The sequence below is a fragment of the Protopterus annectens genome, chromosome 12.part0, assembly GCF_019279795.1.
Source record: "Protopterus annectens isolate FY-2018-M chromosome 12.part0, PAN1.0, whole genome shotgun sequence".
Lineage (NCBI taxonomy): Eukaryota > Metazoa > Chordata > Ceratodontiformes > Protopteridae > Protopterus > Protopterus annectens.
The window spans coordinates 63,702,886-63,719,172 of record NC_056746.1 but is presented as its reverse complement, the minus strand read 5'-3'; positions in this window follow the sequence as shown (position 1 = coordinate 63,719,172).

Genomic DNA, 16,287 nt, shown 5'->3' with positions numbered 1-16,287 from the left:
TCATGGATTCTGCCCCAGTGACTTTTCCTTACTAGGAGGAAGTCTACCTGAGTTGCATGTTGGCTACTCTTGTATGTGATCTTGCGACTGTCTCTCTTTCTGAACCATGTGTTGACTACTATCAAGCCATTTGCCAGACAGAAGTCTAGAATGGCTTCTCTTTCTATATTCCTGTTACCCAGGCAGTACTCAAATCCAGTTCTGTCTGTCTCAATATGTGCATTCAAGTCACCCATTATCAACACCAATTCATGTTGTCCTGCTTTATCTAGTAGGTCCTGCAACTGCTGTCTGAATGCATTCCTTTCCTCACCATCTGTGGGGCATATGCTCCTCCCACCATTAGCAAGGGTCCCTGGCATGGGTGAGAGTAGGCCGCGTCCTCAACCCGGTAACTATGCATGCTTATTTTTTGGTGACATTAGTCAACATGAACGAATCACCAATAGCCATATTTTACACCATTGAGTGGCTAGCCTCTATCTTGAGGATACTGTGCACCACAGTAGATGCTCAAAGCAGTTGATGTGTACAATTCTTCCCCATATAGAGCACCATGTAGAGTATGTGCTGCTGCCCACAGCTCCATTCACTGGTAAGTTTGAGTTGGAAACACTCAGCATGTTTTTTCAAACATGGGAGAAACCCCATGCGAGAACATGCAAACTCCAAACAGGCATTGGTCGGAGGTCAGGACTGAACCTTGTACCTTGTGTATGGGAGGTGAAGACCTTAACCATTAAGCCATCTGGTCTCTACATATATTACGTATTATTGTTTACACACACACACACACACACACACACACACACACACACACACACACACATATATATATATATATATATATATATATATATATATGCATCACCATACACTTATACATTTATATATATATATATATATATATATATATATATATATATATATATATATATATATATATATATATATATAACACTTGACTAATGTTAACAAACATTTCCTTACTGTTGAATAACTGTGCTGAATTATATATTGTTTGAAAAATCATCAGACATACCTACAGCTCAGATGGATTAGTGATGAATTGCTCTGACTATGGTGTGCAGGGTGATGTGATCAAAACTTGCAAGGGCTGATTATGTTGTTGCTGGGAAGAACAAGGGCTGTTGGATATAGAGTGATTAAGGCACTGTTTAGCAGTTGTAAGTGGGTTTGCGTGGCAGTAAGCAATGCTAACCTCCAGTTAGCTATGTTGACAGACAGCCTTAAAAGTACTTAACCTGTGTAGGCATCGCTTAGCACTGTGCAAACTGGCTTACTTCTGCTTACTACTGCTTACTCCCACTTACCCCGTCCTAATTTCTTTAAAAGAAAAGAAAAAAATTATGATAGGAAAGTGGTAAAAAAGAGGGCACAAAGAGGAAAAAACAATATAAAAGATAGCTAGGGATGTGCAGGATGGGTGTAGGGAAGGTCCACAGCTGTCAGTTTCTTCTACAGCAACAGCTGTGCATATATACTGAATTTGGAGGTATATTTTGACAGTGAAACCCATGAGAGAGGGGTGAGGGCAACAATAATGTGTTGTGAAGCCAATTAGACCAGATTACATGTTTCCAGTGGAAAAGTGTACAAAATGGACAGCTATGTATGGGGCGACATTTTTTTTTTTTGGAACAGATTGCACTTTTTTTTTTGAAGGTGAGAGTTGGATGTTGGGGAAGGATAGTAGGTTTATTTGGTGAAGTAGGTTGGGTAGGAAGACAGGCAAGACAAGCAAGACAGCATACAGTGGTGGTATATGACACATGTGGGGTGTAAACACCTTGGAAGGGGAGGGGCGTTTGGTAATTGGAATCCCACAAACCCCCAAATGGATACAGTAGGACTGAGATCCACACCTATGGGCAATCACCACTCCACTTTCATGGCCCCGAAGGTGGCTGTGCTGGGGGCTGAGCAGGAGGGTCAGGCTGACCCTCTAAATGTGCCATGTAGCCCTCAAGCTGGCATAGCAGATCTCCCAATTCTTTGCGGAGCTTGCTATACACCAGACCCAGACCTGGCTTTGGGTGACAGGATCCTGTCCACGCCTGTGCCCAGGGGGGAGATGAGCCCCATCTGCTGAAGCAGTTCCACCTAAAGGTGGTACAGGACCATCAGATGAGGAGGTCCCAGGGTGGGTCCCAGATATGCTGGGACCTGGTGCCATTGCCAGATGAGGTGGGAGAGGCAGATCCACTGGGATCAGCCTTCCCAGATGTGCTATGGTGTTGCAGTTTTAGAAGATATGTTGGTTAGTAATGGTAAACACATTCCAGGATTAGTTATAACAGCATGCATGAGTATTCCCATTAACCCAAAACAACAGATTTGGAACATTTGCATAGCAAACAGAACACATGCATAGATGGAACCACAGTGGGCATTGCACTGGCATACAGGTTACATTGATAGCAACAGGCCACCAATGCTAATATTTGAACAGGGAATATTAATTGGAATACATTTCAACATTTGTTGTCCCAACAGTAGGTTTGGTGGAAAACATACCCATTCATTTATGTATTTAAATTATTGGTGAAGATAAGTTGAGGGAGAGAGAGAGAGATGTCAATTAACAAATGTAGATTCTTGCAGTGGTCTCAGCTTTAATGATCATTGCTCTAATCATTATTCTACAGTTATTATTACAACAACCTATGGCCTTGGGTTGGGCAGTGGTATGTTTGCACACAGTGTATAATTACAGCCTTCTTATAGCTACTTTATACCTTCTCTTACCTGGAAGACCTGTGGAGGGAATTTTTATTAACACTACGTGTGTGTGTGTGTGTGTGTGTGTGTGTGTGTGTGTGTGTGTGTGTGTGTGTGTGTGTGTATGCTACTGCCATACTCTGCCTTGATTTTATTGGTTACCCGGGTTGTTGGCAGCAAGAACCAGTAGTTGTGACAGCATGACACTTTTGAACATTTCTTGGGGGAGACCACTTGGTGTATGCACTTACCTTGCTGTTATTTGCAGCCTTGGGGTTGGACCCAGTATAACTACAGACATCTTAAAGGTAAGTTATACCTTCACTTACCTGGAAGACCTGTGGAGGAAACTTATGTTAACCCTACCTGACTGTTTCTACACATATTCACAAAATCCTAGTTGAAATTATGCATACAGCTTACTACCACACCCGGGATTCGAACCATGGCTGTTTATGCTAACAATACAAGTTTGTGCTTCATCAGAATGAGTTACTGAGAAACTGCTGTTTTTTTTTCTTGAATGTTTTCTGTCTCATTCTCTCTTGGTTGTACAATCTGACCTAGTAATTACAATATTCTTATACATCCATTCCCACACATACCTTTTGGCATAGCACAGTGTGGAAAACAGTGGTTAACACAGCATTACTATTCAGATATCAGATCTTGGTGCATGAAACATTTCATATCAGTTAATCTTATGTCTTACAGAGACACTAACTTTGTCAGGTGAGACTTGATTGTTTAAAGTTTTCAGAACTATATTTGCCATGCATAACCTGTACACATTTCAATTCATACAATACCAGAGTAAACACAACCAGTCCAACGTTTTGAATTTTATTGACAGGCAGTTACAGTTTTACTTATATATAATCTATATGAGACTATTACTGTAATAATGTCTGGTTTATTCAGTACAAACCATACCTATTTTAATACTGCCATGTGACATTCTACTCCTTTATATTTATTTGGTATGAATACAACAAGCTAGATTGTAACCCACCAGCCTTGCAACACAGCCTTTGCAACCTGCTTGCATGGGATTCCTGGTACACAGCCCGCTCAGTTAGAGCTGTAAAGAAGATAGAAAAACATTTATGCATACCTATCCATCACATACACAGGCTGAACATTGGTAAACAGTTATTGATATGAATACTTACACATGCCTGGGACATCACCCCACATGCCTGGGACATCACCCCTTTGCTGTGCTTCTTGGACCCACTGGCTCACGGGCTCCCTCTTCCTCCACTTCAAGTCGGTATAGTGGTGTTGGACCTGCTCACCAATCCAAGGGATGCCAGTGGCACTGGTGAGATTATGGGTGAAACTTTCCCAGACCTCCAATTTGTATTGGGAGCCCTGGTACTGGTCCTGCAGAAATTTCACGTCATAGTTTTTAACAAGGAGTCCTACCATGACCTTGGAGTCCTGTATGCACCAGCGCTGTACCCGAAAGTGCATACCCTCTCCAACACCAGCCATCTTGCCTACAGTAGGGAACTACAACTGGTTATGAGCTGTATTCTCACCTGTGAGGTTTAGATATGGCCGATTTCCCACACTTTGCCATGATTGGAAGATTTTGAATATGTTGAGCTAAGCTAAGCTATGGGCAAACCTGCTTAGCTGAGGTTGGCAGTGCTTAAAGGGGCAGGTTCAACACTGTTTACCAATGGGCAGTTCCACTTAGCTAGGCTACTTATTGCTTAGCATTCATATTTATGCAATGCTTACACCCGGTAAGCATAGCTGTGCAATGCTTAGCATTGCTTAAGTTTTATTTTAAAGACTATCAGCTGTATGGGATTGATTCATCATTCCAGACATATTGTCATTTTGTTTACCTTCCCTGACATCCCCCCTGTGTACTTTCATTGCATTTATTCTTGCATTACTATACTGTATGGGGCACATGTGTTTATATGGGGGTTTCACATCTTTTCTGGACTGACACCTTATTTTTGGTTCTGCTACACTACCCTGGGTGATAAATATAATGTACTACCTCATATATTACAACATATGACTTTTACAACTTCTTTCACATATGAAAGTGAAAAGACTTCATTGGGGTTCGAACCGTGAATACCTGCCTACAAAGCTGCAGTTTTAACTGCTATACTATTTTAAATTACTTATTTAGCTGATATTTTCCTATTTAACTCCTTCAGATATTTAAGCTATGCTAAGTACAGGTGCAGGAAATGCACAGCCACTCAGCTATGCTTCAATTTTATTGCGGACTGAAAAAAAAAGAAATTAAAGAGTTGTGTTTTATTTTTTTAATGTAGGGGTATGCACATTGCTTTCTGCTACATTATCTTTGGGGGGGTTGTTCTTTTCAAACTGCGATGATATGATAGGCTTTGCATTTGAGAGGTATGCTCCATGGACACTAACAGTGTCCGCCATACCTCTCAAATGTACAGATTTTCACAGAATGTCCAGATTTTTGCCGTTTATTTTTGGTCCATTTTTCATGCAATTGAAGCATTTTGGGAGATTAGTGCCAAAGCATTAAAGACTGCAGTTAAAAAAATAATGATGGACATTTGAGTTTTACACTTCATACCCTTTGGAAAATTCATGCTAGTGCAAAGCCTGTCATTCTATCAACTTTATAAGTTTGTGAGAGCATTATTTCATATTTGTCCCTTATTTTTTATGGCTTTGTCCATATTTCTTCTGAGACTGAGAGGTAATGGTGTCCACAGACACTCTTGCTAACTTTACATTGCTGTATGGCAATTATGGAGTGCAGGGTGTGTGTGTATTGTGAGAGCACAGCTCCCAGATGTACCCTTTGTGCTCGTACACAGAACCATGTCAGTATTAGAGCAAGGCAGCACATCTTCATGAATATGCATGGTGCGCTGTCGTGCTGCACAGGAACGGTCCCTTCAATGCAAGAATAAGCTATTCTTGCACAGAATTTTGCTGAATCCCGGGGACAATCTAAATGTGAAGAAAAAAAGAAAGAAAGAATGAAAGAAAGAGATTACCCAGGGTGTCTGAACATTTGTGGATTGCAAGGGTGACTTTTGAAACTGAGTGACAAGAAGTGCAATTTAGGGGAATATAATCAAGTAGTGATTTCTCAGAGAATTTCCTCTATTCTCAGAGGGGTTCATGTCACTAGATCAACACATATTTCCCCAATGGTAAAATCACAAAAATAAATTTGGCAAAACTACTTTGAGTGAACATCAAAAACAGTCTTTTTTGTGAGGAAGGCAAGCCCCTTGTAAGTCCTGATGTGGGAGGCAAGCCCCCTTGAAAGTCCTGATGTGGGAGGCATACTTCCCAAACATAAATATACCAACTCCAATGTCACAAAACAATAGAGAAAGATGAAATGGAATATTTCACTATTGCTAAAGTAGTTCTGGTAAATGTTACCTTCGTTGAAGCTACCATACTATAAGTAGAAAGGATATAATATACACACCCCCACATCAGGAAATTTGGGTTGGGCAAAGCCTCTCATACAGTATTCCTTGAAAAGTGTAAGAACAAGTTTTGGAGTTCACTGTTTTATTTTTTCTCATTTGAATCAGATTATTTTTTGAAATATGTCAGGACTTGCACACTAGGTCTCAAGGAATTAATGAAAAGTTTCAGTTTGGCTTCATGTCTGCCTGTGAAAGCTCATGAAAAAATGTCTCTATTTTTTGTTCAATAGCCTAGTTCTTAGTGTGAAAGATTTTAGTGAGATGTAAAGGATACAACCAGCTGTAGTCAGCATCCCACATAAATGATTCTGATGCAGACACTAGCACCATCAATTCTCTCTACTGAGCTTTCGTTTCCCTGAGTCGTTTCCTAACAGACTGCCACGGAAACTGCTAAGCAAAAGGATGCATGTCTCTGACTGTGATCTGTAGCCAGCATTAGCTTTGTAATAAATAAAACATTCTGATTAAACTCTACGCAGAAGATGCAAGCTGTGAGAGTGGGTTGTTCAGAAAAGTAGTGCACACTCTCATCCTAACTGCAGTGGATTTCTTTTCAAAACACTGATGTACTGAAAACACAGCATGGAACTCTTTTCAGTAATTACAGCCTCTGACGACAAACTCTGATCACACAATACAAAGAAATGCATTTCACAATAGTATTACACTAACTGGTTTCACATATGTTTGTTTCTTTCATCTAAAAGTACAACAGTGACATTATAGTAAGGCAACAGAAGTTGATAAAAGTAGTTCAAGAAAGTAAGTTATTTGTAAATGATACTACTACTGATAATAATATATACAATTGTGTGATTCACTCTGCTTATCAAAGCAACTGATGAAGACTGCAGATAAAATATTGTAAATTTTTTACCAGGCTGAAGTTGGAGTAAGAGAACTAGACTGGCGATCTTCATATTGTCTACACCCCATTCTGCTTTAAGAATGAGTTAAGGAAAACATGAAAATAAAAGGGTCTAGCTCAGCAAGTCCACCAAATCAGATCATATGTTATTTCAGATAAAACAAATCTTTGAAATTACTTCTAATCTCTTTTAAAATCAAGTTTCTTTCATGGCAAAGCATTTCCCACACTCCTATGTTGGTGACTGTCTTCATACATCACCCTACTTCGTATAATATATTCCATTTTGCACTTTGATGGAATACAGGCTCTTCCATATACCAACACAGACCTTCACTGACCAATTTGTGATTTTGACAATTAATGCATTATGGCAAAAGTGGTCATCACACATCAGTGCTTTTCTTTTAAAATACAGTTAGACTTGTTACAACAAAAGCCACACCCAGAGCAGCTAACAATAAATGTAGTTGGCTATGCAATGGTACAGCGATTAGTGCTGTTGCCTGACAGCAAGAGGTTCTTTGGTTTGATTCTTGGCTGTGGTGCCTTCTGTGTGGAGTCTGCATGTCCTCCCTGCATTCACATGGGTTTTCTCTCACATTCCAGAGACATGTGTCTGGAGTGCTTCTCTCCAGGCCTGCACTGAAAATGGGTTCTGTCCCAGTCAGATGTTCCCAGTAAACAAATGTTTAATAAATAAAATAATATGTACTTTAGTAAGAGATTAACCATTATATAACATTTTACTGAATTTTTCTATTGGGTGTTGCTGCTGTATTACAGTTCCAGTTATTTGCTGACAGTATATACATTAAATTTTGCAATCAAATGTGTTTTGGGAGGTTGGCTTAATGGTTAATGTGTTTACCTTACCTACACAAGGTGCAGCGTTTGAGCCCCACTTGGGGTAATTGGCTAAACTTAAAAATGGGCCACAGGGACAGTTAGTCTAGTATGAACCTATGAAAAAACTGCATCCTTGTCTTGGAAGGGTGGCCTAATGGTTAAGGTGTTTGCCTTACAAACACAAGATGCAGGGTTTGAGTCTCTCAAGGGATAATTGGCCAGGCTTAAAATGACTTGCAAGGGCAGTTAGCTTAGTGCTAAACTATGAAATTTACTTTTTTCCACATCTGACAGCATGAATCAGGTAAGAAGGAGATTGGGGCCAGCAGTGAGACAGTATAAATGAAAGTGAAATAGTCTGAAGCTAAGGCTTGAATGTGCGACCCATTATCTGTGTGCATCTCTTGCTCTTCTGAAATTAATATGCATATATATGCATATGTGTGTGTGTGTGTGTGTGTGTGTGTGTGTGTGTGTGTGTGTGTGTGTGGTATATGTGTTTGCATGTATATACACAAGCATGTAGATATCCTGACTTCATTTGCCTGCCAGAAATAAAGATCTGTGTTGGTCATGCAAAATCACTAGAATAATGTGAATGGAAACTATGCCCTTTCCCCAGCATTGTGTGATCTTAGAGATGGAATATTTAAGTAGCAGGGAGTGTAGAGGGTGTAGCATCCCACATGTGGTGGGTGCAGGGAAGTCCCCCCTCTGCAAAACTGAGTTTTATTAAAGGTATTTCAGCTTTGTTTTTAACTTTGTACTTTGGTTTGGTTAATTGAATTTCTGTTTCAATTTCTTTTTTTAGTTGGCTGCTTATGTACTACAATCATCTGTGTGTGTGTGTGTGTGTGTGTGTGTGTGTGTGTGTGTGTGTGTGTGTGTGTGTGTGTGTGTGTGTGTGTGTGTGTGTGTGTGTCGTGTGTGCGTGTGTGTGTGTGTCGTGTGTGCATGCACCTATAGTGAATGTTTATCTTTAAATTTTGCAGAACTTTTCCCTTCCTACACTGGTCTATACTTTGCTCAGTGCATAAGAAACAAGCTAGACCACATAAGTGCTTTTATTTCCCAGCACAACCCAGAAATTCTAGCAATCACAGAATCATGGGTCAAAAAAGATCCCTCCTCAACTTTCAACACTTTCTAACCTCCTACAAGTATGTCAATGATGCCAGACCAGACCACACATACATTTAGATGGAGGTTGTCTAATTATATGCAGAACTAACCTAAACCCAGAATAAATTTCCCAAGGAAACTCCTCCACAGACTACAGTCCTAACTGGATTCTCCCAAAATTTCCCACTCACAAAAGCAAACCACTATTGATCACTACAGCCTATGTTCCACCCCCTGCTTCCTTAGATAAATTCAAATCAATCGTCACTAACAAAATGTCCCCAAAATAACAGCATATTCATTCTACATGACTGCAACCTTAATTACCTCGGCCCTCTTTCTTCTGACAAGGGTACTTTCCTAGCAGACCTAGATCTCCCTCAACTCATAAAAGAACCAACAAGACCTAACCTCAGGTTCTCCACACACTCCATACTCAACATGATTATTGCAAACATACCAAGCTCAATAGGCAACATAAACATTCTGCTACCATTACCAAGCGGCCACTGCCCAATCAACTTTACAGCTGTCAACCATTTTATGAAACTGTAACCAATGTTAAAAGCCTTCATAAACCAGGGTAGCATAAACACAAACTTAGAACCTTTTTGACAGTCCACAAATGGAACCATATGTTCTCCTTAAGTGACCCTAATACAGCAGCTGTAATCCTAACCAACTTTCCACTCTAGCTCTAAGGCTAATTCTTCCCACTTATCCACAGGCTTTATAAACCACCAAAACTGAAAGGCTATTCACTGAACTCCAACATCTTAATTCTAAGGGATAAAGGTTGGCAAAAATGAAAACAGACCTCCACAACTGATAATTGCACCTCCATTATAGTCATGTGCAACCTAGCCAAGAAGTCCATCAGAAGGCATAAAAAATCCGCAAACAAATAAACAAACTAGCTTCTTACATTCCTCCTAAAACATTTGAAAGAGGTTAACCTATTTTAAGGAAGAAAACTTTCTCATGATAACCTGTCTACAATAAACACTCAATGTGGTACAGCAAAACTTTCTCCAGAAGATTTTTTAAAGACTTTAGCAATCTCCCATCAATGAACGTCACACCTCCCAAAGATCCTAAATTATATACCATGCTGTCATTCATTCCCCTCTTTCACTACAAATGGATACATCCCAAAGAAGTCTCTATTCTACTTGAAAATATTTACAATGACACCCCTCCTGGATATGAAACATAAACCCCTGGTTCATACATCACTACAGAGAGCATCTATGTCATCCTCTCACCGACATATAGGTTCATAGGTGTGTATTAGGCTAATGGCTCTGGAGCCTTTACAAACCTAGCCCATATGATTACCCTAGCATCATGCCACCCGACCTTAGTTCCTAGTGCTTTTGTCAAGTAGAGCCACTGGAGTGATCCCCAGGGTGAATTTTCTATTTTCCATCCACTCAAGATTTCTCTTGAAGAAGGCCAGTGAGGCACTCTGCTTGACATGTATGAGAATTCTATTCCACAGCATGGGCAGTCTCTGGGTTATGAACCTGTCCCTCCAGCTTGTTCTGTTTTTTGTGGTAATGAGGTTGAGGTCTCTGGAGCGTGTAGTATGGAGGGATTGGAATTTTGTTAGATGTATCATTTCTAACAGAGATGCGTCAGACATGGCTTTGTAAGTCAAGCAGAGATCATCTCTAAGTAGGCGATATGAGACAGAGAATAGTTGAATTTTTTTAGTCTGTCCATATAGGACAAATGTTTAAGGCCTAGAATCCTCTTTAATAGGTACTTTTGCGGCCTCTCCAGTTGTTGTTTAGTGAGGTACATACCAAATGGGGCATTGTATTCGATGACTGGCCTAATGAGAAAAGAGTAGGGGGAAACAATGACCTCTATCTTCCTGGATGCAAAACCCACACTAATGAGATGTGCCACATAGAAGGACTTTCTGACCATAGTGGCAATGTGAAGGTCAAAAGAGAGGTTGTTGTCAACCTGTATTCCCAGATCTCTTATGATGCCATCTGTGTTCAGTGGACTACCATCGATGAGTTGATTCATGGGAACTTGGATTTTCCCAAAGGGGATAACGACACATTTTTTGGCATTGAGTTTAAGGCCATGGTTGTGACACCAGTCATTGGTCTCAGTGAGGCCTTTCTGTAGGATGTCAACATCACTTGGAGAATTAATTATGGCTCCCAACTTGCAATGGTCTGTGAACTTTGTCAGCCACAGTCCCTTCGTGTTGGGCCTAACTTCAGAGAAGTAGATAGCAAACAGGAGAGGACCCAGGACCAAGCCCTGTGGGACTCCACTCGTAATTGACCGACAGTCTGACGTGGAGTCAGCTACTTTCACACTGTGGGTTCTAGTTGTGAGCCAGTTTGCAACCCACCTAGTGATATAGGGGTTGATGCCAAGCTTAGTGAGTTTTTCTATGATTCCTGAGTGGGTAATATTATCAAAGGCCTTGGCCAGATCAAGGTAGGCTTGTATGAACCACCTTGCCTTCATCCACAGCTCTGGTGACTAACTCAAAGAAGTCAACCAGGTTGAGCAGGCATGATCTACCCTTCACAAAACCAAACTGTGTGGGATCCAGAGCTTGGAAGTTCCCTATTTCTTTGTTTATTAGTTCCATGATGATGCATTCCATAGCTTTGCATATCAAACTTGTCAGGCTAATGGGGCGATAGTTATCAGAGTCTGTAGTCACTCCTCCTTTGTGGAGCGGGATAGCTGTACCAGTGCACCATTCAGTAGGGACAAAGCCTGAGGTGAGGCTGTGATTGAACAGGGCACACAGATGACGTGCCAGCTCACTCTGTAGTTCATGTAGAACACAGCCAGGGATATTGTCAGGTCCCATAGAAGCTATATTCATGGCCTTGGACAGTGCTGTTTTGACCTGTGCAGCAGTAGTACTGGGTTTCTAGCAATCTACTGGTATTATGATTGGTCCTTTGGTTCATAGGTTCATAGGTAGGTACTAGGCTATCGGCCCTATGGCCTATATAAGCCCAGCCAAAAAGGTACCCTGGCTTTTGCCACCCAAGAAAATTATTTTCCTGTGCCACTGTCGAGCAGAACCACAGAAGTGATCCCCGGGGTGAATTTCCTATTTCCCATCCAATCATAAAGATTTGTCTTTAAGAGTACTAATGAGGAGCTTTGTTTGATATAGATAGGTAGTTTATTCCAGAATATGGGAAGTCTCTGGGACAGGAATCTATCCCTCCGCCATGTTCTGTTTATTGTGGTGACAAGGATTATGTCCCTAGAGTATGTAGCTTGGAGGGACTGGGACTTCTTTAAGTGGAGCTTGCCCAACAGCATAGCTTTGTATGTTACACAGAGATAACCTCTGAGTAGGCGATATGTGATGGAGTAAAGCTGGAGTTTTTTGAGATGGTCTGCGTACGGCATCTGTTTGAGGCTGGTAATCCTCTTTGAGGGGTATTTCTGTGGCTTTTCCAGTTGTTGTAGATGTCTTGTGAAGTACATACCAAAAGGGGCATTTTACTCTATAATGGGTCTAATGAGTGATGAGTAGAGGGGAACAATGACCTTTTTTTTCTGGATGAGAAACCTTTTGTGATGAGGTGTGCCACGTAGAAGGATTTCCTGACTACTGTGGCGATGTGATTATCAAAGGAGAGACTACTGTCCACCTGTGTCCCAAGGACTCTTATCACACTTTCAGTGTTAAGTATACTACCGCCTATGTTGTAGTTCATGGGTACAGAGTTTTTACCAAAGGGGACGACAATGCACTTTTTGGCATTGAGCTTGAGGCTATGGCTTTGACACCAGACATCTGTCTCTGTGAGGCACTTTTGTAGGATACCCACAGCATTAGGGGTTTTGATTATGGCTTCTAGTTTTGCGAACTTCATTAGCCAAAGACCTTCTGTGTTAGCCTGTACTTCAGAGAAGTAGATACCAAACAGGAGAGGACCCAGGACTGAACCCTGTGGTACTCCACTTGTCACTGGTCTGAAGTCAGATTTGGAGTCTGCTACTTTCACAGTGTGGATTCTGTCAGTGAGCCAGTTGGCAGCCCATCTTGTGACATAGGGACTTATACCTAGTTTAGTGAGTTTATCTATAATTCCAGAGTGGGGGATGGTGTCGAAAGCCTTGGCAAGATCTAGATGGGCTCTGTGAACCACCTTACCCTCGTCTATGGCTTTGGTGACTGCTTCAAAAAAGTCTATCAGGTTTAGCAGACATGATCTGCCTTTTACAAACCCAAACTGGGTGGGGTCCAGAGTTTGGAGATTACCAATGTCTTTCTTTATAAGTTCCATGACGATACGTTTCATGGCCTTGCAGACCAGGCTCATCAGGCTAATGGGGATTTAGTTACCGGGGTCCGTGGTGGCTCCCCCCTTGTGGAGTGGGATAACCGTCACTGTGTGCCATTCAGCGGGCACATAGCCTGAGGTGAGGCTATGATTGAACATGGTACTTAGGTACTTAGGTGGAGTGCCAGTTCGTTCTGTAGTTCATGTAGAACACAGCTTGGTATGTTGTCTGGTCCCATGGTTGCTGTGTTCTTGGCTTTGGAGAGTGTGTTTTTTACCTGTGCAGCCGTGATTTCAGGAACTTTGCATTCTTCCGATATAGAGATGTGCTCTTTACGGGGTAAGAGGGGGGTAAGGTTAACACTGAACCTATCTGACAGGATGTTGGCAATATCAGTTGGGTCTGTATATTTAGTGCCATTGTGCTGTAACTCAGAGCAGATCTGAGTGTTACCATTGCGATTCTTGACATAGCTATAGAATGCTTTGTGGTTGTCTTGAGAATCAGTGGCGATTTTGTTTTCACAACTAGCATTGGAGGATTTTATCAGGGATTGCAGCTTCTTACTGAGGCTGACCAGGGAGCTCCTCCACTCATGGGGTTTTACTCTCTTTTGCAACAGTTTCTTCCTTCTGTTGTACAGTTTGTTTATGGCAGGGGACCACCAGATTGGCTTCCTTTTTTTGGAGGATTGCGTCATGTTTCTGTTTGGGATAGCATGATCCATGCACTCGTGTAAGTGCTTATAAAGTGCAATTGTGTAGGATTCATTAGTCGTAACTGTATTGTCCATCCTCATGGGTGTCATGAAGTTCACCACTTCTCTCTAAAGAAGCATGAAGTTGGCTTTGGAGAAATTGGTTTCCTTCATGGACAGTGGAGGCAGGATGTGGATATCTAGGGTAATTTGCTTATGGTCGGATCAGACCAATGAGGCGTTGACTTCAGGTGTGGAGCACCAGTCACTCATGTTGGTAATGACTAGATCTAGGATGTTGTTGCCACTGGTGGGGGTGTGGATAAGTTGATTAAGGGAATTGGAGTTTATGAATTCTAGAAAGCGTTGAGCAAAGGAGTTGATACATGAGTAGTTTTCCCAGTTAATGGTGGGGTAGTTGAAATCGCCCATTATTAGGGTGTTTGGTTGAACCCTAATATTTTCCAGTGCATCAAGAAAACAGGAGTGGGAATCCTGGGGCATGGTGGGGGATCTGTAGCAAGCTACAATTTGGATTGCGGTTTTGCCCAGAGTTAGTTGCACTTGGATAACCTCGGCTGCATTATGCTGAGCAACTAGCCTGGAGGTGTGGATATCCTTAATGAAAATGGACACACCTCCACCTTTGGTGTTCCGGTCCAGGTTACATGGCTGAAAAGTGTGGTATGAGTTATAGCCTGGTAGTGTAGCGGTGCTGTCTGGAGCCTTGAACCATGTCTCAATCACTGCACAGATATCGATGTTCTCCATTTTAAGGAGTGCCTCAAGTGAGTGCATTTTGAGAATTAGACTTCTAGAATTGAGTAGCATTACCCTCAGTTTTTGCCTGCCTGTTCCTCTTATGGTGGTGAATTTGTCATTTGAACCTTGCCTAAAAAGGCACTATAGGGGCGGCAAGAACCTTAGCCATTAACTGGAATCCAATGGGTGACAGGTGCTGGCCATCTCTGGCACAGCATCGTGGTCAGTCAACCATGTCATCCCAGGCAGACAGATACTGGATCCCTTTAGAATGACTCTGCCCTTCTGTGGTGTGGGAGAGAGGGGTAAAGTTGGCACTGAATCTGTCATCCAGTATATTGGCAATATCTGTTGGCTCGGTATAGGAGGTACCATTGTGCAACAGCTCCGAGCAAATCTGGGTATTGCCGTGGAGATTCTTTACATAACTATATAAGGCCTTGTGGTTGTCTTTACTATTTGCTGCAATTCTGTTTTCATAGCTAGCTTTAGAGGATTTGATGAGGGATCTCAACTTTTTGTTGAGGCTGATAAGGGAGTTTTTCCAGTCATGGGACTTCCCCTTATTTCTCATCAGTTCCCTCCTTCTGTTGTAGAGTTTGTTTATGGCAGGGGACCACCAGATTGGCTTCCTTTTGTTGAAGGAGAGCATCTTGGTTCTATTGGGTATGGCGAGATTCATGCATTTGTGTACATTTCTGCACAGGGCATTAGTGTATTATTCAGCAGTCATGCAGCTGTTCTCCAATTGCATGGGTGCCATGAAGTTAGCCATCCTGAAGTTAGCTTTGGAGAAGTTTTTCATGGTGATTACCTTTGCATGGGGTGGGGGTGGGAGGGATGTGGATTTCCAAGGTGATTCGTTTGTGGTTGGATCTAACCAGGGAGGCGTTAACTATTGGCACAGAACACCCATGTTAGTAACGACCAGGTCAAGGATTTTGCTACCTACCTCTAGTGGGAGTAAGAATGAGCTTGTCCAGGGCATTGGAATTAATGAATTCCTGGAAATCTGTGCCTCATATAAAACATCATAGGATCATAGGAGATTACTAGGCTATTGACCTGGAGGTCATTTTAAATCTAGTTGTTTCAACCCAATGTAATACTGTAGAAGTTTTAGTCCATACCAAAGATTGCATTTAGTGATGACTGCCTATGTCCAGTAGGGCTGTGGGCACTATTCCCTGCAAAAATGTATGGTGCCTTATTCATTTGTCCAGGTTCCTCTTGAACAGTGTCATACAGGTGCTCGATTTCACATGAATTGGTAGCCTGTCCCAAAGACATGGCAGCCACTAGAAGATAAATCTGCCCCTCCAGCATGTCCCATTTAAGTCACAGGCCATATTTAAGTCCCTGGGACAGGTAACCCTAGATCCATTTGATTTACGTGTACACAGTAAGTTCATTATGTTTAGGTCTTGGGTTGCTCTGTAGGCCAGGCATAACAAGTCTATACAATATGGAGTATAGTGACAGGGACT